General features: G+C 41.8%; 1 long non-coding RNA gene across 1 annotated transcript in view; it reads right to left on the bottom strand.

The window, feature by feature from the left end:
- The window catches only part of LOC136555273 (uncharacterized), a 38121-nt gene extending 24559 nt beyond the window's left edge, over nt 1-13562 (bottom strand). Inside the window, exon 1 of the long non-coding RNA XR_010783448.1 lies at nt 13340-13562. This is a non-coding gene — a long non-coding RNA (uncharacterized lncRNA). The remainder of the gene's footprint in view (nt 1-13339) is intronic.
- Nucleotides 13563-15599: the final 2037 nt, after the last annotated feature.

Genomic DNA, 15599 nt, shown 5'->3' with positions numbered 1-15599 from the left:
AGCCCTGCCTCCTTACTTCTGCCCAGACTTTCCTGACACAGTGCCTTTCTTCCTGGCTAAATCCACAAAGAATGAAATTGTTCTTTACAGGCCAAGGTAAATTTGTGCAGCTCCTGAGAAAGAACCCACCAGCAATGTAAAAGTTAAAAACCTTATTTCAGGTATGATAGCTTTTGACTGTAGCTTTCCTTTTGATAGCCTTCTTCAAGTTCTACATCTCTGAATCCTTCTTTTCTTTCTTTTTTCCCCTCACAGTTATTGCCTTGCTGAGCTGCTCAAGGAGGGAAGCACAGTGTTGGAACAGAAATCTTTCCAAGGTTAGAGAAGACACCTTTCACTTTAACGAATGACAGTCTCCATCTGGTTAGCATCCCTCTCATGTGTCTGTAACAGATACAGGCAGAATTGATTATCTTTACTTCAGGCCTACTAATTAAAGCCCTGCTCTGATGTAATGGTATCACTAAAATTTTCACTTAGGTCATCTGTGTTTTTCTGTGGATCCTGTTTTTGGTTGTTTTTTTTTTCCTTCAAGACAGAGGCGATTATATTTAAGGGAGTGAATTTTTTAAGGGAGACCAGATAGCAAAGAAATGAATGAGATAATGAATCCAAACAATCAACACAAAGGAGTTTTATTCTAGGAGACCTAGAATAATTCAGGTTTGAAGGGATTTTAGGAATCCATCTGAACCAAGCACAAGCTCAAAATAATCTTCAAAAGCAGTCAGGTTGCTGAGGGCCCTGTCCAAAAGTTTTGAAAATCGTCAAGGATGGTGATGCCAGCCTCACTGGAGACATGTTCCAGTGCTGAATTGCACAGTTTACAGGCTAATCCAACAAGCAAATAAAGGGATTTATGGCTGGTATCTGTCTTGAGCTACCCTTTCAAGACAAAACATGGAAAGCAGGCTGCTCGTGGCTGCTATTTGCTTGGGACTCAGCATCTACCCAAGAAAACTTCAAGGCCCTGAAGAGGAGCTGGTAAATTGGTGTTTCAAGCTTTCATTTACCTACAAAGCGTGTCAAGGATGCTAACTCCTTGGGAAGTGTAACTCAGCCTGTACAGGTATTTGGTGAGCAAGCAGAGCGGAGGAAAAAAGATCTGTAGCAATTTGCCTTGAAGGACTGCTCCTGTGAGCCCAGCACTTCCCACAGCATCCCTCATCAGAGGGCTGGCCACACTGCTCTTCAAAACCAAGAGGGTTTAGGGACTCACTTATCACTCATCATGCTACCAATGTTTCATTAGCCTTACAATGTTACACAGACCTACTTTGCTAGATAACATGGCTGCAGCAAATTTCCTTCCATCTGTCCCATAATCTTTTCCAGGACTTTACTGAGAGATCCATGTCCACAGTACACTCAAGGGGGCAGTCACAGAGGGTACAGGCAGAAATGAGCAGCAATGAGCAATCCAGGTCAGAGGAACAACAACCAGGTCGTGCCAGCTTCAGTGCCAAAGTGGACACATCAAAACTGTGCTCTGAGTGCCGAGCCACTGCTGAAAGAGATCTCATTGGAGTGAGTGCTGATGCTTGTGTGAGCAATCAGGCACATGAAACAGACTGAACCCTTCAGAAAATGCCTTTTTCTAAAACTCAGGTTGCCACTTGCTAGTCTGAGTGTGGTTAACAGAGGTCAGAGGTTCCCTGTAGCTCCTGGGTGAGCTCCTCACTTCACAAACCTTGTCACCATTTGCTTTTGTGACCATGGTGGTCCCTCAGACCTTTCTCGTTGAAGGAAAGGAGATTGCAGCAGACCCTTGAACAGTCAGGGGAAGCTGAGATGTTTCTAAGAAGTTTCAATGCACATGTAGAATATTTGTCAAATTTACTAACACCTAAGATAAAAACCTTGCTGTTGGCTCAGCCAATACTAAGCAGACTTGTTGGATTGGCTGTCCTCTACTTTTTTTTGTTACTACTTGTGTATTTAGAATATTAAAAAAAAAGTTGATCCAAACAGAGTGAATAGACAGGACAACATGCTTGCACATAGTGCAGTTTTTCTTTGAGTAATCTTTGAACCAACCTCTCAAGTCTGAGATTTCAGTATTTAGCAGTACAGTTCACACTTGTTAAAATTCAAATCTTCTGGGCCACTTGCTCTTAAGCCATAGAAGTACGCTTCTTGGAAGTGCAATATAAGTAAAGAAATAAGAGACATAATTCAATGTAAATACATAATTCAATTTAAATTCAAGAAAAATGACCCTGGCTAATTTTTCTTACCCATTCAGCTTTCCAGGACTCTGGCCTTGTGACTGTGCTTTGACAGGTGCTCTGAAAGCAGCAACCAGTTAAGCAAAAACCATTGGAATATGGGAAGGGCTGGAGACCAGGAGGGATCACTTTGAGTGGGCTGTGACCACCCCAGCATTAGGGCTGAAAGAAAGCAACAATTTCAGACCTTCCTTCACCACAGCCCCAGTTATCAGAAGTCTGTCTGTCTATAAGGATTTACATAGTAAATAACTCCTAGTTTTGTCTCTGACCATTAAGTACCACTGTTATTGCCCTTGGGGAGCACTTAATGTCTCTATCTATTTTAATTTCATATCATTTTGCACTGGTTCTTTAGAAATGCAATTTCATGCATTGCTTTGTTTCAGTCAATACCATCTAGACAAATTGAAGTCACTACATAAACAAGCTCCTTAAAGGTAATAATGCCCTGCGATGAAAAGAAAATATTTGACTGCTTCATATGCTTGAGCAGGAAGGAATTGAAAGGACCACTACCAACATCAGACAACCTCACCATTTAGTTTTATATTTCAAGAATTTGATTATGTTTTGTTGTCAGACTCTTGCATCTCAATTCAGTACTGTTTTTGCCAATATACATTGCACTTCAAAGCTGCTGGTGTAATTGCTTCTGTTTAGATGGTGCCCTTTAATCAACACAAGGCCTTGCACTACAGACAGCATATGTGGAACTCCTAGAAAGCCTTGCCAAGCCAGAACATTCACAGGCTCTAAAAAAACCAGGCTTCTCTGTGAGTGGGAAATAATAGAAATCATAAAGCTTCCCTAATTAGTGCATTCAGTTTTGGTGCCATCTAAAGACTGAAGCATGTAAGTCTCCATGTTTAAAATTAATTCTACAAGGCAGAGAGGAATCACTGTAGTGCACAAGCAGAACCAGGAAAGATGAGAGAGGAGGAAAGGGAACAGCAAAACGACCATGGCACTAATGATTATGGCTAATAACAAGATGTTGCAAGAGCTAAATTGTCCAGAGAGAGAGACAGAATGTGTGTGTGTGTGTGTGTGTGTGTGCGTGTGTGTGTGTGTGAGAGAGAGAGAGCATGGGACTAGAATCAAAAGGGTTAACTCCCAAATCTCAGGTGCTGAGCAAGTTTTTGAGCAAGTCTTTTTAATATAAATAATTTCTTAAATGAAGTTTCTCTTATAATCTATTTAGTCATTGCAAAACAACTGTTCACAGGTTTTAGGGTTTTTTTTCTGAAATTAATTCACCATTTGAAATTGGGTCTGAAAACCTGTTAATTAATTCAAGTGATCTACAGTTCATTCACAAGGTGTTTTTGGAAAAATTCAGTACCTAAAATTGCCCTGGTTTTGTATAGATTTCTAGATAGATTCATATGCTTCTCTATCCCTAGCTGCTGTGCCTTATTAATTGCTAACACTGGTTTTCAAAGGCAGAATCTATTGCAAATTTAAAATTCACTGTCTGAAAAAAAAATCGCACACCAGCTAAAATTAATGGTAAAATGTAAAGGATGAAATTTTTCCCTTTTCTGAAATTTCTGGGGGCAGAAATTTCTGCTCTTGGGAGCTCTGGCCTCCAGCTTCCCTCAGGAGAATATGGAAGGGACAATGATAACAATGTCCCAAAACAAGAAAGGGCTTGCAAACATCACAGCAAAGGACCAGAGGAATCAGTTTGTGGGAAAAGCAGCAGTTTGAGCCTACATCTCTTGACAGGAGACACATTTCAGACAGGTGTTTTGCATAAATTGAAGAGTTATCCCAAGCAAGGACAATCCCAGCAAATTCATTTGAAATCACAAATGTTGATGGCTAGTTAATAAAAGGAATCCCTGAAAGTTTTGATATTTCTATAGTGTTAATGAGTGGAGGTATCCTGAGTTTAGGTGGTACCTTTCTTTGCACAAATGAAGGATGGTCACATTCCATCCTGGTAAAGCAGTACATCTCTAAAGCCCCCAATATCTGGGATCATGACAACAACACAGGTACTACAGCACATGAATGCAGCTGCTGTAGTTTAATTTTATTAAGTGACATATAAGGAGGAAAAAGTAACTTCTTGCATGTATTTGAAGGTCAGAGTTGAAAAAGGGCAGTGTAAATGGTACCTAAATATAACAACATGTCTGTATCGTGCTAAACAAGTCAGAGGATCTGACTGCAACACAATGAGGATTCACACATGCCATTCATCTTCAATACATTACAGGTGAGTTCCCTGATTCAGCTGCTCAGATGAATATAAAATGTGAAGTATCATTTAAAAAAAAGAGTTTCTAACAGTGCAATCTACCAAGCCAAGGGACAGAATTGCCAGAAAAGGGGTAGAACTCACAATTTTGAGATACAGACATTCAGCTTGATAGCTGCTCTGTCCAGAGGCAGCTAGAGGGAAGGTGATTTGGCCTTTTCTGTGTATAGCTATGATTTTCTAGCAGCCAGTGTTAGAGGAAAAAAGAAACTTCTGTTTTCCTGAGGGTAAAATAATCCACTCTTTCAAATTCATTTCTATGGCAACATCAATGACTCCCAGAGAATGGGACAGTGTGTCCTCCACTCCACTTTGTGCCCCTTCTTCAGGCAACTCTTCCCCTGCTCGGCACCTTTTTCTGGAACTTATTGCTTCCTTGTCAATGGCAAACCTACATCCATCACTGCTGCTGTAGGTTATGGCATCAGGCTTGACTCCAAAATCCATGGAGGCAGGACTGACAATAGGCAATAATTTAAATTAATTGAGATTTCCCTCCTCATTTGGAAACAACTCAGGGAAAACATAAACTTTGTCATGTTTGAAAGACGGCTTAATACTACACTCCTGAATGAGACATGACTGAGCCTTAATCCCACTGAGTGAAACTTGACCTGTTTGTATTAGAGGTTTATTATTATTATCTCTGATATTTCTCCCACTCTAAATCCTATGTGCATCATTTACATGGGATTTTTAAATGGCAAAGCAAAATCCATTTGGAGAGACATTTTCCCATTTTAATAACATTTTCACACACATCAGCTAAGTCAGTCACTGTTGCAAGATCAGCCGCTTCAGTGATCAAAATTAAATGCCAGCTGATCTCCTGGGAGGCTACAGACTGAGCCCAGCACAGCAAGATGCTGTGGTAGGTACTGATGCTCTCAGTGAATCTCATCACTACTTATTCACATGTTTAGCAATAATTAAACACCATGTTCTTACAGAATCACAGGATCCTAGTCCAGCAATTTTTCCTGAGGAAGTTTCTTTATACTCTGAGATGAGACTTCAAACCTCCTCACAAAGTGCCAAGTTAGAACGTCCCTCCACTGTGGATAAGGTGAAGAAGTGGCCCTGAAGTTAACATAGGAGCTTAGAGGCAAAGATGGGAGGAAGATGGTTCCTGTCAGGAACCTAAGAAGTAGATGTCAAATTTAGGCTTTGCTCTCGTTTGGACAAATTCAATTATAAAGCTTCTGTTTTTCAAGAAGGAGCAGAATGTAACTTCCCTTTTTTCTCCTCCCCACAGAACAGGTCTCTCCCTGTCTCTCCTGTAAGGAGCTGAAAGGAGAACTAGAAAGACCAGAGTGCAACCTCCCTAAGTCATGTTCAGCACTGCGTGGCTTAACCAGAGCTGGCCTGGGTTCATCCAAAAGAAACACTGGGGACTCTTAGCACCAGCCATGTCTTTTTACAGGTAAGGTCCTTCTTCCTAAATGCTGTGATCACATATATCATGCTCATTTCCTAAGGATGATAGCCCACAACAACAAACAATTCAGGAACCTGTGCCATCAAAGACCTATGGATTTGAATTGACAGAGAGTATATACATGTTCTTCTGAGGACACCAGAAGGAAACAACCTCACTTCCAGAGGCAGGAAATACTCTCATGTCAGGGGTTCTTCCACAGTTACTTCCTCCTGTCATCCCCCAAGAATATCTGTCTTCTTGATGACCTGAGCCTAAGCCCCTACACCTCTATAACAGAGAACATTTGCTGCTGTGAGAGCAATCCTGAAGGGAGGGTCATCCAGAATTTTTTACAGGACTAGAAACCATTTCAGAGAAAAAAAAACCCAAACAAAACTCAAATGTGCAGTATCAATGTATAATAAAAGGCCTTTCATTCTCTCTGAGGTTTGAAATGGATCAGAGGTCACACAAGTGTTTTAATTGTGAGTGTGTGCAGAATCCTTCGTTGTTCGTTATGTGCTGCAGTTAGAGGTGATCACAAGACACCCAAAAATTATTGAGGGTGCAAACTGGCACTGCTATTGTTCCTACTTGGGCTTGGATTTTGAAAAACTAAATTTTGTTTGCAGGTTGCAAATGAACAAGGTCATGGGAAATGCTATTTTATACCTAGTATCTTTCTATCTTTATGCCAGTTTTGTTACGTGGGGATTGTGCTCAGCCTCAGTAATCGTGTCTTCAGACAAGAGGCAGAAGACCTAAGGAAATGTGCTACCATATTTAAGCATTTGCTAGTAACATTCTGTGATTGGAACTATTATAGCATCTGAGCTAGTCTTGCTTTGCACCTTGCACAAGGCATTCATGCTTGAACAAAGAACATACAAAATGCTACTCTTTGGATTTGGCAGCATGTTATAGGCATTTGGCACGAGCATAAATTTCACTGTAAAGTGCAAGGCAACAAAGAATCCAATCTCATTCACTCCAGAAAGAAAAGAGGAAAAAAAAAGAAGAGTATTTTGCACTTACCTAATGATAAAATTTGCTAGGGCTGAAGAGCCCTTTTTTTTTTTTTTTTGCCTTTTTTTTTTTTTAACGCTCCTATCAGCCTTGCTTTTAAAATGGAAAGAATGGTAGCTGAAGGCAACTAATAGCTTACAGGGTCAATCTCAGCAGTGGGATTTGAATGAGGAGATGAAAGAAGTCTAAAGAGAATGAAATCCCCAGACACAGAACTATGATCCTTTTGGGAATCGTTCCCGTAGGGCCACTTAGCAACAGGCCACCATCCAAGCACAACACCCCTGAGAGCAGAAGAAAAACTTTCTTCTTTGTATCTTGCCCTCTCTGTTGGAAATACTGTTTTCAGCTTATTCCCTGGGGAGTCAGAGGCTCATCAGGAAGAAATGAAGCTGGCCAGTCTGGGAGTGATTGTGTCTCATGTTCTGCAAAGGCACACATTTCTCTTATCCCCAGGAAGAAAATTGCCTCATTTTATATTCAGATTCAAATGTACTGAAATTATAAGCAGTAGAATAATTACGTTCAACATGACACACCAGACCTGACCTTAATAAGACAGCCTGGTGTCCTTAGCTGTTATGGGACTGGCTCCTTCTGTTTGTAGACCTGGGGGTCTTCTCCACATTCTCCCTCCAGTAAAAATAAGTTATGTGCTTCTTGCATCATGACCATGTGTGACCCAGGGGCTAAAGCAGTAACTCATTCAGTTCTGTTTTGTCTGAATGCTGGCTTGGCCAGTGCCACTAACACAGATACAAAGAAAGTAAACATTTACTTAGAGAGAGTAATAGACACAGCTGTGGAGTTATTTTTAACCCTTATTAGTTTGGTTCTAAATTTTAGCAATGCTAGAAGAAACAGTGACACAATGAATTGGCTCCACTGGAATAAGATCATACCTCTTTCACAAAGGTATCTGGCATCAAAACCTGTCACAGACCAAAATCTACCAGCTTCTTCACTTCTGACCACCAGATCACATTGGTATTCCAGTGCTAGCCCCATCTCTGCCAGTGCTGCTCAACCATGACCCACAGGCCCTACTATTATAGCATCAAGCAGCCCACACTATGCAGACAACTCATTTTTCTGACGGAATAGGTGTAACACAAAACCATCACACCAGTTGGAATGGCTCACCTTGTTTGGAAACCTCCCTGTACATAAGAGATGGAAAGCTGCAGGATCGGAAGGAGCAGGAGGAACAGCTCTGTCGAGGACATATCCTTTGGAACCTGCAGGTGTGGTTTTTAATCCCTCTTTCCCTTGGGGGATCAGTTAATCAAAAGTACATAAGAGATGAAAATCAACACATCAGCTTTCTCCTCAGTAACAAGAGCAGCTGGAGAGAAATGTGTGGATATAACTTACATCTAATGACTATGTGCCAATTCTACTCCCTGGAGAGGTCATACATGAAAATTTGGTTAAGAGCTTGCCCCACTCTTCCATCAGAGACAGACAGACGAGGAATTAAGGTTTTTGCAACTAAATATCAGAAAACATGTTATTAAAGTGCTTTCTTCTGGAATTTATGCAAACATTGCTTATTACCAGTTCAGCTTTCCATATAATTTCATATTTCTTCAAACCAAAGGCATGAGACATACCTTAAAACCCTGAATTACTTGCTAAGTGTAAAATGAGGCACTCTAGCGTTTCCTTCACAGGGATGCTAGAAGGATAACACTGCAAATGCTTGAAAGGTGCTCAGAGGCTGTGGGTATGGATGTTGTAGAGTATGAGGAAATACAAAAAGAAATTACTTGTGTCTTTATTGGGAAATTGCATACATATGCATCAGACCAGGAGACTTGGAGAAAATTTGTCTGTCTTATTTTCCCAAGTCTGTCCTTGGTATTTATTCTAGGTGGTGGTGGAAAAAATACTTTCCTTCTCAGTACATCCATCTCTCCAGCCTAGTATGGGAACAATAGTACTGACCTTACTGAGGAGCTGAGGAGATTGAGAGAGCTGAATTCACTCACGTGCAGAATGCTTCACGATTTGCATCACAGATCATGGGTTAGAATGAACAGTGTCATTGTCCTGGTGCAATCCCAATGCGGCTGATTTTGAGCCTCTCATATTTCAGTGTTAAAGCAAGGAAAGCAAAAGTCAGTGTTGCTTTAAGCAGCCTTAAGCAAACTGTGTGCACTTTCTGATGTACACACCTTGGAAAAGGATGACCTGGCACGCTGTAGCCCTTGTGTCAAGGACAAGCACACAACATGAGGTTGCCTCTGCAACAGTGACAGGCCATACCACCTCTTGCATAAAGCCCCATCCCACCCAGTTCAGTGAGCTCTACAAAACAAACTACAAACAAAAACAGAGGCTACAAGATAACCCAAAACATCTGTTGTACCTTTGTCCTCCAGAGCTTCCCTGGCAGAAGTTCCTCCATGCCTATGATCTGCCTTGGAGAGCCTGGCAGGACAGCAGGAGCCTCGTGGCAGTTTGTCATTCAGCGTTGCAGGTCAGGGACTTGTGTTCCCTTCCCTATAGAAAGCCTCTGACAGTAATTTTCCAAGCTATAGTGTATTCTTTGTCTCTGAGGAAGATCCATAATCTGAAGCTGGAGAGGGTCTCTTGCACGGCAGGAACTGGTCAGTGCCCTGCTGCTTCCCACTGAATGCTTCCCAATGATTTTGCGCCTTGTCCTATTTTGCATGGCCTCAGCATTTATAGTCTGTAGCCTCCTGTACACCATGCTTTTTGCAGTGCCACCATGAAAATGTCTGTATAAATGTGAATTTCAATAGCCATTATACTCCCAGCAACAGCAATCGCGTTCGGTGCCTCAGAGCCTGCTAATCTGCAGTAGTCATGAGGTTACTTATCTCCTGCTCTTTTCAAATACCTCGGCAGCGGATACAAAAGGGAAATGGCAGGAGCTATTCTTCTCTGGAGTCTGAGAGGGGTTTTTTTTCTCTTTTCTCTCTGTCTCCTTTCTTTTTTTTTTTTTAAATGCTGTACTGTTGCTACATTACCGAGCATCACATTCAAAATCCAATGGCAAAGTTTGCAGTTTGCAAGAGAGAGAAGAGATGAAAATCTCCCAAATTTCTTCTAGTGTAAAGCTCTCAGCCCACAAGGGCAGCGAGCTGCAGGTTCCAGAGTGCTTAGCTGTCTGTTAGCTAATTAAAGCACTGTGATCTGAGCGCTTTGAAAGATTTAGTTCAGATCCTCCTTGGGGTCATTTTTAGCTCCACTACCTATTTGCTGATGAATCCTCAGCTCCAGGTGCTGAGCTACAAAAGGATGTTTGGAGAGGGGTGCTTGTAGCCATGGACTTAGGCATTGTTAAAAGGCAAAGATGTGGCTCCACAGAGACTTCTAGCGAGGATAACGAGAGTTTAAAGTGTGCAAAGAAAATAAATTATGAAAAACAATTATCATTTTGATTGGATTTAGAATGCTGTTGCTGTGCCTCTTATGGTGAAGAATTTGGGTTGCTGGTTCACCTAATGTCTGTCACTGCTGACATCCAAAGTTGAAGCCATTTCAGCAACTAAAAACTCTCCCTGAGAGCCAGTCTTCATCCTTTTTTACATCCCTAGATGGAGTGTCACAGAGTAATAGAACACTGGGAGATCTCACTGCATGGCCAATTGTGACTAAAACAAAGCCACAAAAAAAAGCATTGAGGCACAAGCTCCATTATTAACCAGCTAAGTTGAACACACTGTTTAACAGAAACTGAGGAAAATTTTCTAATGTGGGATGAAGTGTCCCAGACAAGATGAGAGGTCTGCCAGGTGGAAATCCAGCTGTGAAGCTGGGTCTACAAAAACAAAGGAAGGAAAATGGACTTGCACTTCCAAGCATGCCAGAGCAGAGCTGGGTGCTGCAAATGAAGAGTAGTAGAGCAAACTAAGCCAGGACACAGAGTATAGCAGATGTGAAGGAATGAGGAGGATGATGAAGGTGCAAAGAGCCCCAAAAGATGGGGATGATCTGGTTCTCATGAAGAGATGGTAAAAATTTATTTTCTGTTCATAGAAATTAAGAAACTTAACAGTTCTTTCAGTTCAACTTTAATAATTTGGTAAACAAGAGACCCTTAGTCAGTGCACAATAATGAAATCTTCCTATTTGTTGTCCATCACCCCGGCTTTGGAACAAAGGGATGGAACAGGATTTTTTTTCTATCCTGCTGCCCAGGGTCCCAGAAAATTCAGTAAAGGATAATGTTAAGCTCTTTGGAAGGTATCTTTATATCCTACTGGATTTCTTATTATTTTAAAAATAAACAAGACAAGGCAAAATAAAATCAAAGAACAAGGCCTGGCAATTTAAGATAAACTGTGCTCCTTTTGTTATTGATCACCTGAACCCTGTGTTTTCATTCCTAGTCAAATTGGAGACAGAAATAACTTAAGGATTTCAAAGAAAATAAGCGAAATATGGTATACCTGAAAATATCTCCAAAAATATCTCCAAAATATCTCAAAAGCCATGGGCCAGGGGCAGAGAAATGAAATTGAATTAGAATCTGGCTTTTTTCTCTCTTTTTCCACTCCCCCAGTGAACTGAAAAGCTTCTGCCATCATCTGCTTGTAGAAAGGCAGAGGCTTCAGGCACTTGTCTTTTTGTGTGTCAGGATCATTGTAATTACATGAGCAACCACCAGTATGGTAAAGAAGTCTTTTTCTTCAGTGAGTCTGCCTGTTTGTCCAGCCTGGAAGGAATGTACTTTTGGTGTCCTTCCTTGTGCATCCTCACTCATGGGCCTCTGCAACTTGGCTGCTAGTAGCTTTTCATGCCTCACAGGAATAGATAGGAAGGAGGAGGAAAGTAAATGAGGGAGTGCCCAATGTGCCTCCCAACATGATTAGGTTTGCCTTCTGAATTATTGCTGCCACAAGCTAATGAACATTTCCCCCCAGCTTTCTCTCACAAGGACAGAAAACTCTCTAGGTTTAACAGGATTTTCCACATGCCTGTTGTGAGTAGAGGCTATGCAAGCCAGAAATGAGAAGTATTTTCACTGTTTGAGGCAGCTGCATAAAAGTAATAAAAAAAAGGCTGTTATAGAAATCAGGAAACACAAAGAATGAGCTCAGATTTGCATTCAAACATTACCTCAGGCCTCAGAGGCAGAGAAATTTGAGGTGATCTTTTGCAGCATGATTCCTTGACATCTTCTGGACGTTCAAGTGCATCAATGCAATTTTGTGGTACGTGTGTGTGTGGTATATGTGGTATGAGTGTGTATTTACATGCTGATTATTTATGTGAACTCTGGCATGGGTGTGTGTACATACACTCAGGGCTTACTCTTTGAGCTGGGGGTGTTTAGCCTGGAGAGAAGGAGGCTCAGGGGTGACTTTACTGCTTTTACAACTACCTGACAGGAGATTGTAGAAAGGAGGGGGGCACCCTTTTGTCCCAGGTAACAAGTGACAGGATGAAACTGGCCTGAAATTGCACTAGGGAAGGTTCAGATTGGAAATGAAAAAATTTCTTCACTGAACAGGTTACCAAGCTTTGGACCAGACTCGCCAGGGATGTCTTGGAGTCGCCATTCCTGGAAGTATTTAAAAGCCACGTAGATGTGGCATTTAGTGACATGGCTTAGTAGTGCATTTGGCAGTGCTGGGTTAATGGCTAGACTCAATGATCTTAAAGCTCTTTTCCCATCTGAATGATTCTAGGATTCTATGATTCTAAACCTATTTTCTGAAGTTTACTTAAGCAAATAATAATCCAGTTCTACGTATAGCACTTTGCATCCGGAACACTTGGGGCGCTGCAGAACAACAATAGAAAGGCTTCAAAGCGCAATACAAACACAGTATTAAAAACATCTTATAATTCAAATAAAGAGTGCTGAGTTCCTGAGAGGCAAAGCCATGGAGATGTCAGAAGGGAATAAATATGTGGTTACAATGGTTTTGTTTCAAAGCACAGTGTAGAAAATGTGGTTTAGATAGATTTAGCAGAGGAGTGATGGTGGGGTGAGTTCCTCGTGCCAGAGCCCTCTCTGACAAAGACTGACTGTAAAAGCTGAGCTGTGTCTGGTGCTGACACATGGTCAAATTAAGCTTGAAGGAAGCAAGCCCGGGTTATTGCAAGGATCAGCTCTGTAAAGGGCTTCCAATGAGCAGCATCAGCATGTGAGAGTTGCTCTGCTTCAGAGGAAGCAGCCATAGTGCTGAACACAGAGCACTTGAAATTTAATCTTTGACATTTTCACCTACTAGTAGGGATTGTGGGAATGACCTCCTAACCAGTGTGGGAGCCATGTGAAGAAACAAGGAATGACACTGTGACCCCAGAGGTGAGGGCTGCTAAATAAAAGGCAAAACCTGTTTTTCATACCCATGACCCATCCCAGGTACAAAACAAAATCCCTTACCCTCCTCTTTTATTACCCTGGGCCCTTACCTTCTCAGAGATTTACCCAGAGAAACACAGCTCAGCCCACTGGGAGCACCAGCTGCTCTGCTCAGCCATCAAGGAGACCCACAAATGCCACTGGAGCCATTGTTATTCCGCCCATGGAATATCTCTGAACACAGCACAGAGATATAAAGGCAGCAGAAGTCTTGCAAACAAGAACCTCATGATTTGTTGAGAGCTTTCTCCAAGGCTAGTGCGACACCATAGGAGCTGCATCTGGCGATAAGCGCCTGCCTCCAAGGCTACGGAAAGCTAAATAAGCCCGTGTTTGTTTGTTGTGCAGCAAGCAGAGCTCCAAGCTGGATGCTGCCCAGTGCTTTCCCCATGTAAATCGGGGAGTTCCTGCTCAGATGCCAAATGTTAGAGCTGCCTTTGAGTGCCTGACATTGATTTCAATGGAATACAATTGCTGAAGCTTGAGTCTCACTGAACAAAATGAAAGACCTGAAGCAAAGTTGTGCCTGGTGGAGCCGAGTTTGGTGTAGTAAGAGAAAGGAGGAACACTGCCCTCTGGCTTTTCAGCTCTTTGGAATAGGCATTTTTCACACCCAGGCTCCCATAGTACTCCAGGAAAAATGCCAGGAAACTCTCAAAGGAACTTAGGGTCAGGGCTGAACCCTGCTGGGGGTGTGCATAGTGAACTAGAAATAGTGCTGGGAGGCAAGAGTACTGAAGAGGGAAAAGTGGTAACCAGGAAAGCACCAACACTGCAGTGGAGCATGGGTGTTCAGTATCAGCTGGCTCAAGGAGGTACCAGGAGACCATGGATCATGTTGGCTGTCTCACTGTCATTGCAGCAGAAGATCCCAAAACCATCTTTCTGACTGTCTTGACAACTCTCTGCCAAAGGCCCACCCTGTGAGAAACCTGAAGTAGTGTAAAAATAAACCCTGTACTTTAATATAATCCTACTGACGTAAACACAATCACAAATTTCACATGCCAATTCAATCACAAATGTGACATCCATATTTTCACTCTAATTTAAAGAACATTGAATGATCTTGACTCAAACTTTCATTTACTATAACCAGGTAGGGAAAGAGCCTCAGTGTACAGACAAAATTATTTGTTTGCTTTTTCAGAACAGAATAGAATGCAAATTAGTTACCAATATTTGTACAGTGCTTAGACAATGAGTGCTTGGGCTCTTGGAGTCTCCTCTCAAGAAAAGGACACAAAAGACACTGTTCTACCATCTTTGTGTTCCCTCCAGCAGCTTTCCCTGTGTGATGGGTAGGAAGGGGGTCTGGCTGGCATAGGGCCTACTGGAATTTCTTCTTCTCTTTTACAATGACAGTACCCCCAAATGTCTAATTGTTACTTGACATGTAAGGTGCTGTGTATTTCAGGTGCAGTGCTCAGTCTGCACTCCCAATGAAGTCGTTGGGGGCTAAGATAATGACAACTTTAAGTAATATTAAACCAAGAACCAGAATAGTTTAAAATTTGTACTATCAGGGTCACTACTGATATTCTTCAGTCTGTGCCTTAGCTGGAAAGGTTCCTTTGGCAATAAACCCAATATCTCTGCAAGACTCAGAGGCAGAAACTTCAAGCTGACCCACCCAAGTCTAAATTTATTAAGTGGGACCATGTAAGAACAGACACAGAAGCTCTTTAATTGCAAGGTTAAATGTTTGAAATCTAATATACGAAAGAAGGTGAAATAGCAAGATATATTGGGCCAAATGGTATAATTAACCCCCAAAGGAGGACTGAATTCCACATGTCCCGAATCTCTTAAGTGCTACCTTCCTCTCCAGAGACCTCCCATTATGCTGCCTCATGTATTATTAGTGACATTAGACCTATATCTATGGCCTCTCTCCCTGTCACAGTCCCTACACATCACACACTGACATTGTCCTTTCCTCCTTCATAAGGAATGACATTTTTGACATCACCCTATGAGCAAGGACTAAAGAAACAACAAAGCAGCAAGCTATTGCAGGATGAAAATGCACAGATCCACCTAGTTAGTGATCTGAGAGTTTTGCAGGCAGGTGATGTAGGTTTCTTCTTCTCATGGAAGGAAAAAGGATACATGGAAGAAAGAGTCTCTCCCAGTCTAGGGCACCTGGAGAGAAAGCAAGAGTGTTCAGAAACTTCCAAAGTTCATTTCATTCTTTAGGGCACCGTTACACTTTTGGGTGTTTGAATTAAAAAACCTCCTGGGGCTCCCTTGTTCATTTTGAGAAACTCCTTTCTTATGTGAAGCATTTCCCTTGGACATATGGGCATG

Source organism: Molothrus aeneus, chromosome 3 (assembly GCF_037042795.1).
Source record: "Molothrus aeneus isolate 106 chromosome 3, BPBGC_Maene_1.0, whole genome shotgun sequence".
Taxonomy (NCBI): domain Eukaryota; kingdom Metazoa; phylum Chordata; class Aves; order Passeriformes; family Icteridae; genus Molothrus; species Molothrus aeneus.
This window is presented reverse-complemented; position numbering and strand designations above follow the sequence as displayed.